Genomic DNA, 22,234 nt, shown 5'->3' with positions numbered 1-22,234 from the left:
GCAGCAAACGAAAAATTGCAAGTGGACACATGAATTATGTGCAGCACTCGAGTTAAACAACCGCCGGGCGTGGCCCCTGTAGCCCCGATACCTATAGCTCCCCACATTTCCGCATTTCCACAGGCCCGCGCTATAGCTTTTGGGTCCTCCGGCGACAGGCGAACACAAAAAGCAGCGCCGCCTGCACTGCGCAAAATACTGCTGCCCCTTGACAAGCAGCTTTTCTTTCGCTGGCTCTCAAAGTTCACAAAACAAGCCAGCAGCTGTGCTTCATTTAAACCGAAAGGGAACTAAATAAATAAATATACTTCTTGTAGGCCCAAAAAATGCGGTACAAATCAGCGGGCGGCTGTTCACGCTCACCAGCTAAGCTACAGGTGATTTTCCGTTTCGCTCAGTGTGGCCACTAAATGCACGAGTACTCCGAGTTGCTTTTCCCACTCCGCGATTCGTGGGGTTGTATTTTTTATACACACATGTGCTCGGTTTTTGTTGGCTGCCCATTGGGGACGCGTTAGTGGTCCGTGGCCGGGTCCCGGATGTGGATGAGGACGAGGATATGACTGTGGATGGGAATGGGTATGGGAATGACGGGGATAGGGATGGGGGATGGGGGATGGGGATAAGGCAGCGGATGAGGAGCATGTAGAAGACGGCGAGAAGATGAAATGGAAGCCAAGTGAAGTGAAGTGAAGTGAAGTACACTGTTGACTTCGACCGGGTCTGGGTTGTTTTGGGAAGGTCACCCTGGTGTGGGAGTTCGCCATTGGGGAGTTGGCTTTGCGGGTATTAAATTATACATCATTTTGCAACAAATGATGGTCGTTACGATGCCAAGCGTTCCACCGCCACCCCTCAACAACCGGAGAAGCAGACGCAGCAATCCGGCTCATCGCTGGCGAGGCCACCAATTGTTTTATTCGCATAACAAAAGAAATGTTAAAACTAGAAATAAGATTTTCACTGCGAGAATTTAAAAACGTCATTTTAATGGAAAGAGCAGCAAATTGTTCGAACAAAAGTTAACTAAATGAATGCGACTGGAACACTTTCACAGCCAAGTGAAATTTCTATAAAACGAATTCGTGATGGCGTGTGAATAATGTTTCTCTTTATTTCCAAATGGTTTAGCGCTCTAAATGATTTAAATTGCGACTCCAGGAAGGCGTATAATCGATCTTAATTACATTTGTATGCCGCCCTGGCTGTCATGGGTTAAGTGTGCGACTCACACCACTCACACCACCTACACTCATACACACACACACACACACACACAGACGCAGCACGACTTCCGCTTCCGGTGAGCGATTAAAGTGTTATGCAATCTTCGTCGTCTTGGGGCGCTTTTTATGGCTCCGAATTGGTTTGAATTGAATTGCTTTGAATTGCAATCGCTTTAAATAGCACTTATTCACACATGCAGTCATTGCCACCACACAACCAGCCATGCGCATTTTAATTATGGCTCAGCGAATTAATAACAATTTGTTGCAAAAAGGCAACATTGATTAATTCAGATTGGCGTTTCCAGAATATTCCATATTTTTTATTTCGATAAATCCACTTATTCGGTGCTTTAAGGATTTAATTAACTCGAGGAGCACAACAAATGTTCAACGAGTTGGCTTCCAAATTCCATTAAACACTTGTACCACTAGAATACTGTTTGATACAATCCGAAATTATTATTTATTTGTGAAGTGTAGAGAACATGTACTATTTACATAGCTACCTGGGAAGTTTCTGTAGGCAGCCTTCTTTTATAGAGCAAAGGAATGAGCTGCTGTGCATTATTTTGATTTTAATTCGCAGCATCCTCCATTCAAATACCGAATACATTGGCTGGATGTGCCCACATTCCCGCCCTCTATCCCTATTTTCCCCCGATTCGCATCCATTTTCACCGTTTTCCGCATTTTCCCCAGCTTTTTCACTGTTTCCGGCTCGCCGTTTGCTCCGCCATTCATTCGTTTGCTGTAATCAATTGCATGCGGCTATTTTTGGTTGAAAGCGAGTGGCAAGGGACGTGGCATTGTCGCGTCGTCAGGCAACGCAGCACCACCCAAAAGTAGCACCACCCAAAAGCAGCGCCACCCACCCCCGCAAAGCGTCATATATGTGCACGGGAAAAAAATGTGATAATTTATCAACCGGATTATTCAACCGGATATTCGAATCTGATCTTTAATGTTGGTTATTCAATGCTTTCAAATTTGATGCGATTACGTGTGCTGATCGTATTTTTTAAAATATTTGCCAAGTTTTTTTAAGTAATCCACTTCTTTAGCATTATGTAACCCACACATGAAAGTCTCTTTCACCAATGATTACCAATAATCACAATTTTTTCCGTGCCGGAAACCAACCGCCGTGTGAGCCTTAAATGAAACGTTCAACGTTCCAAATTGCAATAAGCCGGAAGACGCGGAGAGAGCGACTCGATGGAATGGACAGAGCCAGGTGAGCGCGGAATCCCCGCCAGAATGGAATGCATCCTGCCTGGCGGACAGGTGAGTGTGTGCGAATGCCTCTTTGGCCCTTTAAAGCGTGCAAAGGCGGTGTATTCTATCGCCTGCGTTGATTACAAGGCGCCAAAAGGTTTTCAATGAAGTGGTAATACAAAATACAGAGCCATGAAAAAGCATTAAAGAGCCCCGATGTTATTGTAACAAACTGCATCTATTGACATGCATAAAATCAGCTTTGCAAATATTTAAAACTGCATGTTTCAGCTTTTCACGGCAACAAACAACGTTTTTAAATATTTATTACATTCATTTTTATGCCGAAAATTCAGGTTAACCCCCTTCGTGCTTCTTTGCCCATCTTCAGTTGTTCTCGGGTAGCGAAAGGATCTCCTTACCTTTGGATGCAACCTGCAGACTTTAGCCGAAAAACTTTTTTCGATAGTGCCGCCAATTGATAAGGCAGCCTGCCACCCCCTCCGCTGCCTCAACCCACCTCGCATTTCCCCGGTTTTCCCCGCTTTTGCCCGCTTTTCCACCCTTTTACAAGCCACAGACAAAGACAGACAGATGCAGGCAGCGTAGCGGAAGTCATAAACAATTTTTATGTTTTCACATTTCAAGTGAAATTCATTTCGCGTTTTTCTTTCCACCTCCTCAGTTTTCCTTCGTCCTTTATGATTTTCTTTTTTTTCTGTATTGTTATGGCTGCTGCGCTTTATGGATTTCAATTTCGCAGTCCCTCTTACATGACCGAAAATATATTCCCACATATCTGCCCCACATAAACATGTACAAGCAGATTCAAAATAGTAGTGGAATTTGAGTGATCTCAATTATCAACAAAACTAATATTCACAATAATCATTACCCCACAGCAAATATTTTCAAATTAGCTGGGCCAATTGAATTTAATTGCTCGAAAAGCAGAGAAATCCGTGTCAACTGGGCTGCTTAAAAAAAAAGGCGACCCATAAAAAAACCTCGAAACGCAAAACTTGCTGAATTCGCAAAGAAATAAAAAAAAGAGGGAGCAGGTGGCTTAAAATTAACAATTTACCACTTCCTCAGATGGCTCAGCAGCAGCAAGTGGAAAGCACTTAGGGTTTCGAGGCATCATTTTTTTTATTTTACTTTTTTTTTCAGTTTTCCCGGGGGCTTTTTCCCGCCAACTCTGCCAGCCAGCGCTTTTCCACCCGCCCAAATTGATGCCCGTAATGAGCTTAAATGGCTCATGACACATATAGCCCAACTAGAGGCTGCTGAAGTGGAGCTGCAGGTGCGGGAGCCCTCGAATTTGCCTGCCAGTTTCCCCCTTATTTCCCGCAATTTCTCGTCAAGAGTTTTCCCAACGCCCAACGCCCAAAGCCCCCATGCCCATGCACTTTCTTTTTCTTCCACATTCCTTGATTCGCTGAGTCACAGATTTCACTTCTGTTTGGAACACCTGAAAATGGTGTAAGTGTTTAGATAATTTTTTGCTATATTTTTAGGTGTGGAAAATGTGGTTACTTAGAACAAAGTTTCCTAGAGAACTTGGAACTATATCGTTGATGTAAAGCATTTTATGTAAAATTGACATTTTCGGTAGGTATTTTTGTTGATCGGTTCTTTTTGGCAATCGACGAGTGCAATTAATTTTTGTAACAGCTCAAAAGCCACACATTCACTAGCTGACTGCTGGGGAAAGCCACAACTGATTTCCAGCGAAGAAAAGCCAAAATAAATATAGAATGAAAGAAGGCAAAAACCGAGGAAGACTCTTTTGTCAACCCGACAAGGATTCTCGTGCAAAATCCTTTGTAAGCAAATGAAAGTTGTTTGGTCATGATGTCTGCATTGCCTCCAAAGTGGTGGTGTCAAGTGAAAGGGGAGGGGGAACGGAAGGGAAGGAGAAGGGGGAGAAGGGGTGAAAAGGGGGTCAGAGGGGTCAAGAGGTGTTGTCTGCCCCTTAACCGCACCCATGCAAACACACAAACACACAGCCATACAGATAAGAGAAAGAAGTGCAACACGTTCTGCTGTAGCTCATTAAGTATGTGTCTTTGAGTCCACTGAAGAAAAAGCAGGTAGCCCACAAAGTTATAGTCTAAATAAAATAATAATACCATTATTTGGCAAAACTGAGAGAATTTAAGTTCCTAGTTTTGTGTTTGTACTCAGGGTATCACTGCTTCTCCTCTTACATATACGTACATATAATATATGTATATGATTACATTTTGTTTCAGTGCATGGCACAGGCACTGCCGTTCTGCGCCAAGTGCGACAATTTAAAACATAATGCAAACTAAATGAAAATGCGGCAGCCACTAAGACCAAGGAGAGAGGACAAAAGAATTTTTAAATATCTCATGCCCTCAACGAAGCGGAGACGGGCTGATGACCAGGATGCAGGATGCAGGATGCAGGATGCAGGCTGCAGGATCGAGGCTGCAGGACGCTGGGGCTTCGTGGTCAAGGGGTCGAAGCTAACTAAGCTTGCCACGCCCCCTCGCCCACTCGCCCACGCTGCCACAGACACACACACATACTTACACCCCTTTTTTTGCGCCACACACTTCTGTCTTCACTTTTCATTCTTTATTCCTCGGATTTTACTCGGATTTTTCTTCTTTTTTTTTTTGTGTTGGCTTGCGAAACGGCAAACGGAAATGAACTCTTTAGTAAAGTGTTTACAAGGAAGCTGGTGAAAAGCGGGACAGCGAGGGGGGAAATTAGGGAAAACTAGTGGGGGAAGCAAGGGAAAAACTAGAGGGAGTGCACTACATTTATGCAGTTAAATTAATGAAATGCGACAAGAAGACGTGCCAAAAAAATTGGGGGAAGCCAAGTGATAAGTGATTTCTCAATGTGGCCATGTCGACAAGTTGCCACAAAAAATGAACTTGTTCTACGAAACATCAGTGATGAATATATACCTCAACTATAATTTAAAGTATTTAATTAGTTGTTGTTATATGAAAATAGGCTTCCCCTGACTTTGAAAGTTATTGGATCCATGCAAATCCGTTTCGAAATTATGCAAATTTAAAAACCTTTTTAGTACAAAAAAAATAAGAGTACTGGTATCTGCATATTGTTAGTTTTTACGAACGCATTCAGGGAAGTTCTTATCTAAGGGGAATTGCATTGGCCTGTCGATAGCGTTCCATTTCGAATGCATCGGGTTGACCGTTTTTTGTGTGTCGGTTATGTGTATTTTTATTGGAAAACAAATCAATTTAGTTAATGGCCAGCTTGGGCGATGGAGGAACTGCAGTTTCGCAACTGCAAATCGGTGGCGGTGGAAAAGGGGAAATGCTTGGCAAGTAAATCAATGACAGTGGGCACCGAAAGCCGAATGAAAATGGAGTAGCATTCAAAATGGGGCCATTGCAATGGCAGTCTCCTTTTATTCCTGCTCTTGGTTCACTCTGCGTGTTCCATGTTTTTATTTTATTTTTGTATACACATATTTGGTGCATTATACGTATTTATACGTATACTGCACTGGAAACAATTACCGCCTGCGCAACTGTAATTCTTATTTTATAGCAGAAAGCTAAAGAGCTGTTGCGATTGTATACAGATTTGCAGACTTTTTTCTTTCTGTGTGCGTATATGTATAGATATTTCGAGGCCCCACAATAAGATAAACAAATAGATATAGAAACGGATAAACTTGTTTGTGACACACTTATACTCCCATTTTAGTGTACATATATATGGATTGGTTTTTCTATCCGTTATTTATGCATGGTAATATTTTGCTTTTGACTCCATTATATATTATATTCGCATAGCCATGGAGGTTCATCGATAGATATAGATATTGATATATAATATATATATATATGTATATATTTATCCTATATGGTTTATGTGGGGCGAATGCTGTGTCTTTCGGTCTGTCTGTTTTTGTATTTTCAGCATAATGAATTCAATTTTAGTAAACTGTATTTATGCCAGGCACACACACACTCACAAGCGCATGCACACACACACAGACACACACACGAGGGAAATGCAATGCAATTCCACTTGAAATTTCTGGTTCCGTTTGCGTGTGAAAGGAAAACCCAACGAAATTTTCATAAGAATCAGCCAGAGGAATGGCAATGAGGGGTTAAGGTGGGGGTTAAGTCGTCTTTAAATGCATCTCGGGTTGTGCATTTATTTCGATATCATTCAGCCATCGAGGAAAACCATTTCCGTCTCAAAGAAAATAGCTGGAATCTAGTCGCAGTGTGCGAAAAAAAGAAAAGAAATAAAATCAAACAAATACCGACGGGAGAGAGAGTACCATTTTAATTTAATATAAAATTTAAAGTAACACAAGACCAGTACGGTTCCATTCTCCATCGCGTACAAATGGAAATTATTTACAAAAAAAAAAAAAAAAAAAAAAAAGGAAATAAAATGCAATTATTATGTTTGCACAAATGGAAGTATTTTAAATCAGATTCCCGGACTTAACCCATGATGAACTGTGTGAACTTGAACAGGCCTGCGATCCCGGCCATAATAGTAACTCATGCGGATATTAATATGATTTCATTCCACTCATTTAACGGCATTGTCGGCATCGCTCTGAATTTGCCAGCCAGCCCCGTCCCACGACACTGCATTTTCCCATTTTCCGTTCCAATTTTCATTCATTTTCAGGATCTGCTGCTCAAATTGTTTGCTAAGCGTTTTCCTCGCAAGCTTTTCAAGTGCTTAACGTTACCCGGCAATTGCTTTTGGTCGCCGTTCCATCTTTTTTGCTTCTTCGCCCCCACTTCCTTGTTTCCTGCTCCTCTAATGCAGTTCGGTTCCACACACATGCCGGAGTTAGTAAATTCTCAGCTGGATTTCAAACATATGCAGACTTTTGGGCGACAGGAATGGGGTGGGCGCGGCGGGGGGAGGGGGGTTCAGCACAGCACAGGGGACAGCGAACAACTTAACCCTCCCGGGCTATAAAACTTAATATGTTTTGTATTTAAATTTATGAAAAAGCAAGCGGTAACAATGGAAGTGCAAGTCCTGTAAAAGACGGCGGGAAATTAGGGGAAAACGGCGAGGGGGCGAGTGGGCGCGGGGGTAGGGAAATGGTGGGTGGCGGGTATGGGAATGGGGTTGGCAAAGAGAATGGCTAAGTGAGGCAGCAGGAATAATGGCTGCTTAAGCCGCCAACATGCGCATAATTGTCGCCAGCCAGCGTCATGTACATACCCACCCTTCCCCCGCCTCCAGCGACCTTGTACACCCCCCCATTCGCCAACCCCCTCCACAAATCCCCGCAGGACCTGCTCTTGGTCAACCATGGTCAACAGTGGGCCAACAGTTACTTTACTTTGAAAATGCAAAAATTGCAAAAATTCCCTATGTATTTACTGAAAACACGAATGAAATAAATCGAAACATTTCCCTTCAAGTGGCACACATAATAGGAACAGAATGCATAAATCTTATTTATTAAAATCAGTTATTTACTCTATTTCAATATTCTGTGTGCCTTCAATTGAGCTCAACGCCAAGTGTGTAAATTTAAAATCGAAATAAATACGGCTATGGCAAATGTAATTGCAAAAATGTTCCATGTGCGTTAATAATGGGCGCAAATTTAAATAGGGAATAATTTAAATTGCATAACAATTATTTCCGTTCGCAGTTCCTGTCATCCGTTGACCACCGTGCTTAACGGTGAATTACGCTTCGGGTCGTCGGGTAACGGGGCGTATGCGTAATAATAATTACGCGACGCGTTGCCGCCGCCGAAGCAGTAATATTTATGAAAGGGCTTAAATTGTCCTTGTCGTTTGTACAACATATATATACATGTACATATATTTAAACACATTTAAATCGACACAAAGAGAAATGCTAGAATAAGGAATGCGCTTGCTCGTCAAGCATTTCATTTTGATAAAATGAACCGCTTGAATTGTACATTCAATGAATTGAAATAATAGTGCGCCTTCTAAGGTGAAAGCATCTTTGCACCGATCGGATATCCGGGCGCTACTATGAAAACTGTATCTAAGAGGATTTCCTTCCTATTATTTCACCAATAGTTGCGGTATTTTGCAGTGTATATTATATATAGCACGTGCGTTTTGGTTCTTTGCGGTGTTATAATAAGAATGCGGTTTATCACCTGGCCGAGAGGCGAGAGGGGGCGTGGCGCTGTGCTGACAACGATTGCTAATGCAAATTACGTATACGCATGGTGGCACGCCGGCAAGGGGAACGGAATGCCAATAAAAAATATGGCCTCAACAGGATTAATACATTATTCCCGCGGAGCACATGTGTGTGGTGCGGTGAGGTGGCTGTTGCTTTGCGCTTTTATGATTATTGTAGTGGCGTCGTCGTCCTCGTTGTGGCTCCATCGTCCTTGTTCCAGGACCTGGCACTTATGCCCGTGTTTTTGGACCCTCCTTCTCTCCAGTGCCCTTCAAGTGCACTCTCCTGTTTCAGTCCGACTATATATTTGTTTGCCATATTTGTATACAAATTCCTTTTGCCCCCCCTTGACACCCCCTTGCTCCTTTTTTGCGCACTCTGGCCGCCAAGTCCTTCTACTCCCCATTAAGGATACTCCCGCAGCCCAGCTGGCAGTGTGTCCGGCTCCACGCCGGCCACTCCACATACCCACTTGCCAGGATCAAGTGCTGGAAAAGTGCATATTAATTTGATGTTCTTGTCATCTGAAGGACGTGCTGGTCGAAGGCATTGTTACATTAAATGGGGGGTGCATGTTTTGGGAAACTATTCAAATTGCACGATTATTATTTCGAATTTTGCAGGTGTCGTTACTTAAAGCCCTTTTGTATTTTCCTAAAGCCTTTCACAATTAGTTTTCGTTGTTATTTCAACAAATCTGTTGCCTTGTTTTCATAGCTTAGAGTTCGTTGTTATTAAGTCCTTAAACAGATTTTTCTTTAAATGCAAATTACTACAAATTGAATGCAAGCCGAGTGTAGCAGCACTTGCTGGCATTACATAATTAATTTGCGACTTATTGCAATTATGGTTGGCGAAAGTTTCTTATCCTCGGCCAGCTAATTGTTGCCATATTTATTTCGAAAAAAGAAATGGAAAGCGGTACGAAAAAAGGAAACAAAAAGACCGACAGAAGCGACAAAAGAAATTAAATGAAAATTTTCGTGACCACTTTTTCTGTCTTTGAGTTTTTCCTTTTTTTTTTTGCCTACCCCATCTCTGTCTATTCATTCACTTGCCCTTTATAATAAAACAATAAACTCGAACAATAGCAATTAAAAATCGCTGAGAGCGGATGTCCTGATAAGGACCCTGAAGCTCGCTTCATCTGGAACCGTCCTTGGCGTCTGGGCCATTGTATAATTATGCATTATGGGTCCGATTGTGTGAGAGGCCAGCATTTTGCATTTTCCGTATTCTTGCGTATTCAGTGCTCGACGTCCTTTTGGCCATTTTCCTTAGCCAAATTGCATTGCCGGCCATCAAGGAGCGACATTGACAGGCGGCCAAAGGACGACTGCGACATCTGGTCGCATTGTCCTGGCCGAAAAACAAAATTCAAAGCAACTTTGAGGCGGACAAACAACTGCGTTATTCAGTCACCTGTCTAGGGATCTCAGTACGGGAAAAGGGAAAAATGCGCAGAGTGAAGTGGAATAGAAACGAAAGCCCAGTTAAATAAACGAAACTTATCCTCAGTATATACGTATATAAATACAAATACTGGCATTTTTAAAGCGTACAGCTAATGCAGAATCATCAGATCATTTGTACATAAAAATACAACGTCCTAATTTAACATTTTGCTAATTAATTGTGTCTAATTTCCACTTCCAACTAACTCGGAATTAAATTATTTACCATGCAGCTCGGCAGCAATGTTCGATTATCGGTACTAATTCCCCTCAACGGCCTGGCAATCCTTCAATTAAATGCTAATACGGCTCTCTCAAGAGATATTCGGAATTTGGCACAGATACAGATCCACTGCACCACTTGAGCCACTCAAAAAGGCCAAAGCACAATTTGCTGCCATAAATCAAAATAGGCAGCCCATTGGGATGGATGGAATGGATGGGATGGATGGATGGATGGAATGCGATGTGATGTGATGCGATGGCACGGAGTGAGATCGGATGGGAAGGAAAACCTGCCACATATGCAAATAAGCTGAGTAAGAGTACGAGTATGTGCACCACAATCGCAGTGCAGTCAATAAAATCAAGGCAATCTTATTGCTATTGTACGTCCATCCATCTGCGTTGTCCGCCCGTCCAGACAGGCATTTGTTTATAATAATGCCCAGCACAGTGTGTTAAACAATTACATTAGCAGGGGATAAGCGAGCAGCAGGGGCTGCCGATGGCCCAACTTGCCAACTTGGCACCAGCATCACATCTACGGCATCGCATCAGCATCAGCATCGGCATCGGCAATATGGCAATCTAATTGACAGTTATGAAGATTGTCAAACATACAATTATAACACTCCAACTATCAATGCCAAACATCGATTTGCCATCCCACTCTGATTGCAGCTCTATGCATTTGTTAAATTATTCAGTCAAGTGCGTAGGATACCAGTAGTCAGGATGAGCAGGACTTATCCCAAGTGGAGTACGATGGCCCGCATTTACATACCACTACCCACAAAGGCCACCAAAGACGTCGAGTAGTGGATGCTGCTGCCCATTGGCATTATTAGCATGTTAATCCAAATGTAATGAGCGTAAGGATAACTCATTGTGATGCCGTATATTTATATATACAATAATGTCTATATGTGCGCCATCTGTGCGATGGACATCAACTTATATATATATAGCTGTATATCTGAACGATGGGCATTCGATCGAGCCAGCATACACCCACACACACTTGGCGTACGAATGGTAAATGTATTCGATTGATTGTATGCTAATTTTATTGGAAGCCAGCAGGAATAATTGCAAATAACTCGACGTTTGTTCGAAATGATGAATTCATTTCGCCTCGGTCCCAAATGCACAGCTACTTGTTTTCATTTCAGACTACTTTGCGAGTTGATCCGAAAGCGGAAAGCATATACGTAATCATAACTTGAGTTATTGCATTACAAAGAATCCTTAAAAGAGTGTATAAGTCACATAGGAAATTCTCAAGATACTCCTATGGCTGCTCACCTTCAATAAAGCTACTATGCAATACAGCCTGCAGTTCTTCAGGCAGCTCAAATCTGTACCAAAATAGCATTAGTTCACACATTTACTGATAATTCAAGGCCTCAGCGCCGAAACATTGTGAACAAGTCCCAGGCTAATCCCACAATTTACCAGTACGAACGACACTTGCCTTAAAGACTCCTTCAAATTTGATTCTCGCAGCTGTGCATGTACGTATGTACTCTTGGCTTGGGGACTTTCAATGCAGTCAGATGCTTCGAGACTTTTGATAAACAAATTGTATTTGTTATTAAAACCGACCAGCTTCGTTAGCTGCCCAAGTCGCTCTAACTAATTCGTAGACAGATGGAATCCATATTAAGTAGCAGAAGCTGGCCGGCCTGTTTATCGAAATTCAGGCGAAATTCTGCCAGCAAGAGCGCCACATCAAATTGAATTAATGCGTTATATATATAGTTATATATATATATCTATCACAAAATCATAACACAAGGATTTGGATCTGGACACTCCGTCCTGTCTGCGTTTTCCCTTGCCAACCCCAAGAGCACAATTTCTTTGGCTGTCCATCAATAGACACATACAGGTGCACACATGAAGGCAAATTAGTAGTGAATATCGTGTTAAGAATATAAATATATATACATAGATGGTTTATTTATCAATATACAACTAGATTGGCAATGTTGGCTTCTCAGATATAGTACAAAATAGTGTGTAGGTTAAAGTGTATTGGATATACGATATACGGCTTCCAGAGTTGAAATATACTTGTATTTTCTTGACTCCAACTGTTTGTATCCGAGAATGCTATCCATCTGGCTTTGCTCATCAGTGGTAGGACACCCCCGCTCCATTTTAGCCGTTGTTCACACATCAAATTAGTTCAATTTGCGGCTAGCCCAAGTCGCTTTTAATGTGCGCCCAAGCATTTGTTTGTGTGCGTCTCAGCCTCTTGTGTGTGTGTGTGTGTGTGTGTGTGTGTGTATTAGCCATTGATTATTGGTCATATCGGTGGACAAACAAAGGGGGGAAACTCCAACTCTAACCGAAACGCAATGCAAACATAATGAACTTGTCAACACACACACAAAAACAACTGGAACGATTTTCATTTGATTTGATTTTGATTGCCTTTTATATTAATGCCAAAAACACACATCACATTCCCCAACCAGCCCCGCATATTTTTCGTGGTCACATTTTTAGTTCTCTGCTGATTGGCAGCCAAAATAAAAGAGTTTTCCAAACGGTCGATGGGGGGAACAATTGGAAAAATCCCAGGGCCAGGGCAAGAGAATATTTTGCATCGCTTTTGCATGCTGTAAAAAGTTATGAAAACCTTGTCATGGCATCCATCAGACGAAACAATAACGAGTTCTACACCCAAGCTGAACCAGAAAAAGAATACCGACCCCGAACACCAGGCTAAAAACTCTGACATTTTCATTTTTTGTTTAAGCGAATTTTGAATGCCCAGTAGACTTGATTGATTGGTGGCGAAAACAGTGAGCAAATTTATTGTAAATATCAAGAAATTGTGCGCAACATTTCTATTAATTGATAGTAATCAGGGATATAAATTCACAACTTTCGAAAAAAAATGCTTATTGTTTACAACACACTTCAATGCTTCAAAAAAAAAGGTTATTATGCAAATTTTGTGAATAATGCGAATTAATTTTAAGGGCTGTGTAAGTAAGACTCGTATAATTAGTTAGTTGTTGGGCTCTCTGCTTTAAGAGCTATCACCAGAACCAATAAGGAATAAGGCAATTGAGTATCTGGTTTAGAAATGAAAATGGCTGGGAAATTAGCCAGGCCAAATCGAAACACTTGGTGCTGAAAAATGCGGGCGCCGAAATGTGCATTTCCAGCCCCAATCACACAAACACACGCACACCACATTCGCACACATCCACACACACACACACACAAACACACATGCCAGCAAATACACACCAACACTTAGCCACAATGGAAAGCTGCCCGCATGTGTCGACATATTTCGCTTTGCTTTAGCTATTTACTCAAATTTCATGCAGAAACAACAATGGGATGTGTGCTGGCTGGGGGGAGTGGGGGATGGTGTGGGTGGGGTGGGGTGTGTGCCAAATCAGGGGAACACCAGGGAAAAAACTGGTTAGAGGAGGGGTGCGAAGAGGAGTGATAAAGATACAGGACTAGACAGACATGCCCAAAGCCAATGAACCAAATTAGAAATCAAAAGCAATATGAAGCTGCAGGATCTGGTGAAAAAATGACGATGATGGACATGTGTGGGTGAATGAGAGGGAGAATGAGAGGGAGAGTGAGAATGAGAGGGAGAATGAGAATGAGAAGGAGCAGGAGAAAGAGCAGGAGAAAGAGCAGAATGTGAATGGAGCTAGAAAGGAGGACTGGACATTGCACACACAAATGTCAGTGACCTGGAAGAAATATAAAATAAATCGAAAGCAGATTGCAAAAATCAAAGTCAACAGCAATCAACGCCATCCACAACAACAAGCAGCAATCGCAGGAAGCTCAAGACAACGAACGGAAGTGGAAATGGAAGTGGAAGGGGAAGGGGAAGTGAAGAGGAAGTGGCAGCGGGAGAATGGCATAGATACTCCCACATATACCCACACACACACATGCAAGGCCATCATGGCGATGATGATGACGCAGTTAAGCAGATAGAAAGATACAAAAGATAAATAGATACTTTGATAGATAGTTGATGGACAGTTGGCCAGAATCAGAATCGAATGATGGCGAAGAAGATATCATGGGGCCCTACGAAATCGATTTCAGTTCGATAGAAGCGTGTAATCGCACCTGTCACGCTTACTTTTGGATGTCGAGAAAATAGTATTTTTATGCCATCAGCTACGAATATGTGTCAAGCTATCTAAGATAGCCTACTGAAGCTTACCAAACTCTTCACCTTTAAATCAAAATGCTCTAATATCTCTTATGCTGCACATTTTCCCCACTTTCTCATGAAAATCGTCTAGTAATCCGGTCCAAAGCTGGTAGTACGGCTCATCTGGCTTATGACTCGGTTGCTTGGCGTAATCATAATTGGTTATGATTATGATTTTTTAAGTGGCCAACGAAAGGAGCCTTGAGAGCTCTGCCTTCAAGGATACCATTTTTCCATTCCTCCCCACTCTGTCACTCTCTCCCTCTCTCTCTGTCACCCCCTCACTCTGGGCGCACCACTATACATATATCTATCTCTGTCGGCGCCTTTGGCTCACCATGTTTTCCTGATTAACTCAACTGGCATCTCATCAACGCTCGACGTGGCCAACAAACACGTACATACGTACATATACAGTGAGGCACAGGCCACAAGCGCACAGCAGCCAAACAGCTGCAGTGGCAACAACAACAAGAGTTGGTGCAACTACAACTACAAGACCTACAACAACAAGGACCTGGAAAACAGGAGCATAGCTTAGCTTTGGGCTGCTGTTGGCATACTTAAAGTTCATAAAAAAGTCAAATTAATTCAAATTGCAATGCACACACATACACCCACATGCACAGCACACACACACACACACACAGCCGCACATACCCATACAGAGGTACTTAACGCAGTACTCAGCACTCGGCAACGCTTTCAGTTGTTGTTGTCGCTTAACTTATTTCATTAGCTCCTAAATGTATGCAATTTGACATTTTTTAATTTAACTTTCTCTTTCCCACACACAGTTACACCTGCGCAGATATGTATGTTTGCATGGATGTGCATGTGTACGTGTGCGGCAAGGCCAGAAGCAAAACTTGTTGGCTGCCCTAATGGCCAGCAGAGATTATTCACATTGTGCAAGATTACGTATACGCCTCAGCTGCCAGCACTGCGTATGCATACGCAATAAAACTAAGGAGATATACCAAAATAAAGTGAACAAATTTCATTTGAAATTCCTTTCGGAACTATTCGCAACTTTTACGAGCTATTTTTGATGTTTTAGGTGAATTTATTGGAATTTCAAAAGCTCTGCCAGAGTTTCTTTCATTTCAATTCTCTGATAAATGCCACAAAAAAAAAACTATCCAAGATTATATGTTTAAAAATAACGATTTCATTAGCAAACTTGACTAATTTTATTTATGTAAGAGCGTAATATCTGTCTATCAGAATGTCTATTTTTTCACATGCAATTACATATATTTAAAAAAAAATTAATTGATTGCTAACCATTTGGGCAGAGTATCGCAAAAGCCGTTGCGCGTATTTCAGGCTTTCGCTGAATCTTTGAAATCCACCCTTCAGTGTGGCACGCTCTTGAGGTGCACGTGCTGCATCGCCCATAAGTATGCTATATAATTTCTTCATTTTTATAGTGCATCTGTCTCGCAGGTCTGCCAGCAGCTCCCCTCGCAAGTTTTCCGCTGACAATGCACATGCATTGTTTTCTCTTAGGAAAAGGGGAGCCTGCCGAATGGGGCACCCTCCCACTTGAGCAACTGACGCTCAGAGTATCTCAGCTTGATGACGATAAGGATGCCGATGACGCACAGCAGCTGAAGGAGCAGGAGGAGCAGGAGGAGCAGAAGGACTCTGGGGTAGGCTGGCCGGGATCCGTCATTTCGATTTCAATTTGCACTTTAATTTGCATTCTTCGCGCAGATTTGCTCTCACTTTTATTTCATTATATTGGACAGCCAGGCATCTTGGTGAGCTTTTCCGCACTTTTCCTTTTAGTTTCGCTGTTTTTCGCTTATTTCGGCTTCGCAATTGCAGTTAAAAACTCCTGCACTTGACTGACAGCCCACAACGCTGAAAATCGCTTAAAAAACAGAAACAGAGCTAAAAGGATTTGGTAGCCAAAACTTAAAGCAAATAGCTTCAGATATTTGTTGGGTTGTCTTTCCATAAATCTTTCAAGCGCATAATGTACTTAGAATGCGATCACGTTGAATTCAACATTGCTCAACAACTGAGAAATTTTTGTACACTGATATATTCCTTTGCCATTTGCACTAATTGTTGAAATACACGAGAAAGAAGGCAGTATGCAACCCATCAGAAGCAGAAATACGTTAGTCTGTCCATCAAGGACATGCAGACCATCCACCACTCATCTGCCATCTGTCTTCCACCTGTAGAAACTGTCAGCAGAGGCAAAGGACGAATACCAAAATAGAGGAAAAGTAGAGGAAGCCAAGTGACAGAAACTCGCCCACGCCCACACACTGGGCTGGTCCTTCGGTTTCAGGGATTGCCATAAACTAGTCAGTTAATCTGGTCATCTTACTCCGTCACACGCCCCTCCGCGCCCCTCGGCGCCCCTCGGCACCCCCCGGCACCCCGATGGCCGCCTCGCCCCCATTTAATCTCCATGTGTTTGCAACTACTCTCTATTAGCCGCATTTTAATTCAGTTACTTAAGTTTAGTGTGAACACAACAATTTCATACTTGACGTGGCGACAGAGATGGAATATGCATGCATATATATTCCATCGTGCATGTGTGTGTGTATTTGAGAGATGCAATTGACGGCCGAAGTAAATGAATAAAGTTGAGATGAATCGGGGAACGATTTAATATAAGGGGAACTTATAAAGTTAAATTATCCCATTAACTGGAATTAACTAGAATATAAATCTTGTTAACCACAAACTTTTGCATCTGAGTTAAATGCATTGGAAGTACTAGCCACATTGGCAGCACTGATGTCCGAGCTGAGATTTTGCACTGCACCAGAACGCAGTGGTGCAATTTTGAAAATTCTCTGGCGTCTCACAAATGTCAGACTTTAACCTGCCGCATTGACCTCACGTTGCTGCAGGAAAATGGATTGAGCCCACCCAAAAACCACTGCAGCCACCCACTGGAGCCACCTGCGGTCAAAGGTAAAAAGTTTTGTCAAATTAAAAATGTTTACTGCTCCTCACAGTTTCGGCAAAGAGTTCGGCTTGGAGTGGCTTGGATTGCAGTTTGCTCGGGCGGCAAAAACATCTTAAATTAGATACATTTTATCGCTACACATGCCCCGAAAAGAGGAAACTTTTGAGTGATATTTATTGCATGACACTTGATGCAGCAGCTTAGCCCCAACACCCAACCTCTAACCCTTATCGCCACACTCCACAGCCCCCCACCCCCCTCCCCCCCTCGTTACCATCGCCACTTAGCCCCCACCCCCCACAAGTAACTTGAATCCTTTTTCCGGTTTCGGGTGTATGTGTGGATGACATGTCAACAAGCATTTAATTTGATTCTAAATCTTTTCCTCGGCGAAAAGGACTTTGCCTGAGATTCTCAACGCATTTCGGTTGGTGTGAAGTAGACCGAAGGATAACTTTAATCGCCAACTTAAATTCGAGATAATAGAATGTCCATGGATTTGCAGTTGAGTAAATAAAGTCGGCTTTCGCAGCTGAGAATGTTGATCCCTGGCTTTTTGCTCAAGAGTGCTTTTATTTTCAACTCGAGAAGCTACAAAACAAATCACACTTGAAGTTGATGAGCTTTAAAGTTAACTTTACAATTAGACGAGGCATTCCATTTAAGAGCACATAAATGAGAGGCCATTTAAATCGGAGGGCCAATCTCCAGCCATCTGCATACATTATTGCATAACACTAGCACAACCATTTCAGTCCTACAAATATAATTTGAGGCTGTATATAATTTAATGTATATAATTTAAGGCTGTACTTTGGATTTTTGCTCGACTTCGATTCATAGTTGCCTACACATTGATTTGATTTCACGCTTGCTGCTGCATTATTTTGCCTTATGTTGCTGTCGTCTTTAACGTCAGGTACAGCAGAAAGAGGCAGATAGATAGATAGAGTGAGGAAGGGAGAGGGAGCGAAAGACAGAGATGGCAGAAGAACGGAAAACAGGAAAGGAAACTTTCTGTCGCCATTGTTGGTAAAAGTTTTGCAATCGCCAGTGCCTCATAAACTTTATGCATATGCACTGATGGCCAAGGGAGCGAGGGAGAGGGTGTACACTGGCCGAAAAGTCCACTACTGCAGGACCATCCTTTTAAAAATAGATAATTTATGAGTAAAAAACAAAAGAAAGCAGCCAAGAAATATTGAAAAATAATTTTATAATACTGATATTTATTCATATTTCTGGCTAATTTGCAGTATTTTTCGCAAGTGTAACAACTGGCAAGTGAAGGGAATACCGCATAATATGCGAACTGGGCCTGTCATAAATGAAAGTTATGCCGTCTTTGGCCAAGCAAATGAACGCTCTGAGAATTGTGCGAGCCAAAAAGCGATTCTTCCTCCTTCCGTTGGCTGGTTTTTTGGGTGGCTTTATCGGGTGACTCGGTGGTTAGGCAACCACATGTGTACACTGTCGTCTCTAATTATTAATCCGCACACTGGCGCTGGAAAAGCCAAATGAATATTGAAGGACGACGAAACCGCAACAGAATTTATTTTAAGCTAATTTTCTTATTTTACACTTAATTTTCAGCCCAGCACTCAAGGGCTCGCCTAACCGCACACTTCGCACTTTTCGCCAGCATCGCCAAGACCCGGAAAGTCAACGAGGACTTTCCCATTTAGACTAATAATAAAAACTTAATACGGTAATCCACTTATGCCAACAGAACTGCCTCAGAGGAAGCAGCCAGTGGTCGCACAGTGGGACGAATACCGACTTAAGGGAACCACATTATTGGTGGTAAAATACCTTGTTTTACAAAGAGCTCCTAACAAAAGTAAAATGAATATTGCACAAGCATATTCCTATTTAATAGTTGTTTCCGAAACAATTTCCGTTTCAATTGTCCATGGAAAGCGAAACAATGTGCGTTTGAGAAAATTTGTTGCCTTGCTCTCAAGTGCGTGTGTGTGTGGTAGCTTTTACTACAATTTTTCGTCTTTTTTTTACATTTTTCGAAGGAAACCAAAGTTTTGCGGCGCGCACATTTTTCGTGTTTCCAACTTAACACTTTTGCTTAGCCCGCACACACACACACACGCACATCATAATTTAAATGAGTGTGTGTGTGAGTCAACAAGCGGCAAAGGCAAACACTTGGCCAAAAAAAAGGGGGGGATAAAAAGGAAAACCTCATGAGAAGAAACGCAAAGGAAAACTATAAAGTGTTTCAAAGCCTGAGAACGTTGACTTTGGCTCAACGGCAGTTCAATTTGGCATGAACCAACTATGCGTGTGAACGGGAGCGAAAGGGACAGCCAGCGCTGGGTACACTGTAAACGACATCTTTTGATTCTTTAATGCGCTTATGAGGGGGTAAACACGCTTATCACGAAACCGAGCTTATATTATAAGAAATAATGCACCCCGAGAGCATAAAGTATAAAGTACACATGCAATGCTCAAATCAAGAGCTACTTGTAACAAATTGTTTGCTGTGTACGAAGAGCAGTGCAGGGGAGGGAGGAGCAAATGCGTAACGGCATATTTATGGCAACGCTTGAGACGACAGCAACAAAGTTAAGCAGTGGGCCAAAAAACATGTACAAAAAACCCACTAAAAACCCAACGAAATGGCAACAAAAATGATTTCGCTGCCAAGGAATGTGAAGAGCACAGTTGGTCTGGGTGTCTCGCCAAAGGGAAAATTCGGGGGTAAGATAGATGGATAGACTGCCTAAGCTGCCTCTTCACTTAATTGCAATATTCCATCGCACACAGAGCTCAAAACTGCAAACTGAGATAAGCGCATTAAGTGCGGCCATTTTCCCCATCTTTCGTTTTTTTTAGCCACATTTTTTGGTAATAGAGCAGAACGAGATTATGATGGGCGAAATTATCTGCTACCAATCAACGATAATGCGGCAGTTTGTACTCTTTTCAAGGGCTGGAAAATCCGTTTTTACTATTTGGTATGTTTCATTATTCAAATGGCTAGTATCAAGAAAAGTATAGATAGTATGTAGCTAAAGTAGAATCATTTTGAACTTAATAAATTTGAAATAGGTTTCTTTCCGTGCAGGCGGATGACATTTGATGGAAGTGGCTTTGGTTTTCCTGCTTAGAAATTGATTTGCAGAAAGAAACTCATTACCGATGAAGATGAAACCTGGAAACCACGGCACCAGCACTCGATGGCTGAAGTCGGAGTAAAAAAAAGGAAAAGGAAAAAGGACAGGGCTCCTAAGGGCGATGTGTTAATTTTCTTGGCCGGCACGTCCCTGTCATTGGCACTAGTCCATGTGCAGTTTGCCTGGCCTATTACCCATCCCATGCCTATGCCCTCAGACTCCCACTTCCACTCCCAATCCCACTTCCACTCCGACATCTACGTCCACTTCCAATCCCTGGGCTCATTTGTATGCCTGAATGCACCTCCTTTTCGGCCCATTCAGCCCCGCTGTTTAGCTCTCTCGCTCTTCCGCTCGCAGACTGTTTGCTTTTCATTTGGCAGCATGCCCTCGCCCTCGCACTCGCCGACATATAGCCATCTCTTTCCTTGGCATTCTCAAGCAAAAGTCAACGACGCATTGGTTTTGAATGCAAATGTCCAGACGAAGGCAAATGGCAAGATGAGAAGCAATTTGCATGGCTTCACTTAATTCTTTTCACCAAATACACTGGCGAAAAAGCGCATGGCAGTGCGCTCTTTTTATGCAACTATTATTTAAGACATAATATAAGCTCAAGTTATTTGATAAGTAAAGGTAAAGATCGCTTAAATGCTCATGTTTTACAAGATCGATAACCACTGTGCGTTTTGAGCAGTGTACAGCACACCCATTGTTGTTTTTGTTTGGTGTGTGGCGGCGGCGATAAGGATAAAGCCAGGACTTGAAGTTGAACGGGAAAAGTCGGGGCAAAGAAGCCGTTGAGAAGCCCGAAGGAGACACCTTTCGCCGCCTATCGTCTTTCAATTAGTTTAATTAAATTGCAATTTTCTTATCTCGCCCTGCAGCCAACCTGGTCAACTAAGTCCTGTTTATCCTTCCGCCAGTAACGGCTCCACCGCTTCCGCTTTTTCCCGCCACTTTTCAATGCCCCAAACCACGCTGTTGCTGTTTTCCATTTTTACTGGGACGTCTTCTGTTTCCATTTCTGTTTCCGTTCCCGTTCCCGTTCCCGTTTTCCTTTTTGTTAATTCTTGATGCACTTTAAAGCGGCATCAAAGTTCCCACGATCCGTGGTCCTTTTGCGTAGCATCCTGGCAACAAGGATACTGTGAGATTTGCTTCAGGGCAACAGTTGAACGTGAAATTAAATACCTTTGCCTTAAAGCATCAAGCCAAAAATAGGTATATACATTTTTGTGTTAAACAACTATTTAATTATCTGATGACTATTAGCCAGCACGTTGACTATGTTTAAGGTACTTTTTGGTAGTTTTGCTGCTAATTGACCGCGCAGCAGTAGCTGCAAGATGCTGTTCAAGCGATTCAAATGAACCTATTTGGTGAAGATTTAAGCCGCTCAGGTATTGCGATTTTCGCACCATTCTGAAGCGAACAGCTTTCCGTGCTTTTCCATGCCTTGTTCCCCAATTTGTTACCCCAAATTTTCCACCTCTGAACCGAACCGCTGCTCCCTTTCCCTTTGCCTTTCCCTTTCGGATTCGCCCGCCACGCGCCGCTGGGCTGCTCATTTGGACAGGCGCCAAAGTTATTTTACAAGTCCCCAAACCGAAAGGTATACGAGTATCCTTATATCCTTGTATCCCTAA

This window comes from Drosophila erecta, unplaced genomic scaffold (assembly GCF_003286155.1).
Source record: "Drosophila erecta strain 14021-0224.00,06,07 unplaced genomic scaffold, DereRS2 tig00000126-arrow-pilon, whole genome shotgun sequence".
Taxonomy (NCBI): Eukaryota; Metazoa; Arthropoda; class Insecta; order Diptera; family Drosophilidae; genus Drosophila; species Drosophila erecta.
The sequence above is the reverse complement of the archived record's forward strand: the minus strand, read 5'-3'. Positions refer to the sequence as shown.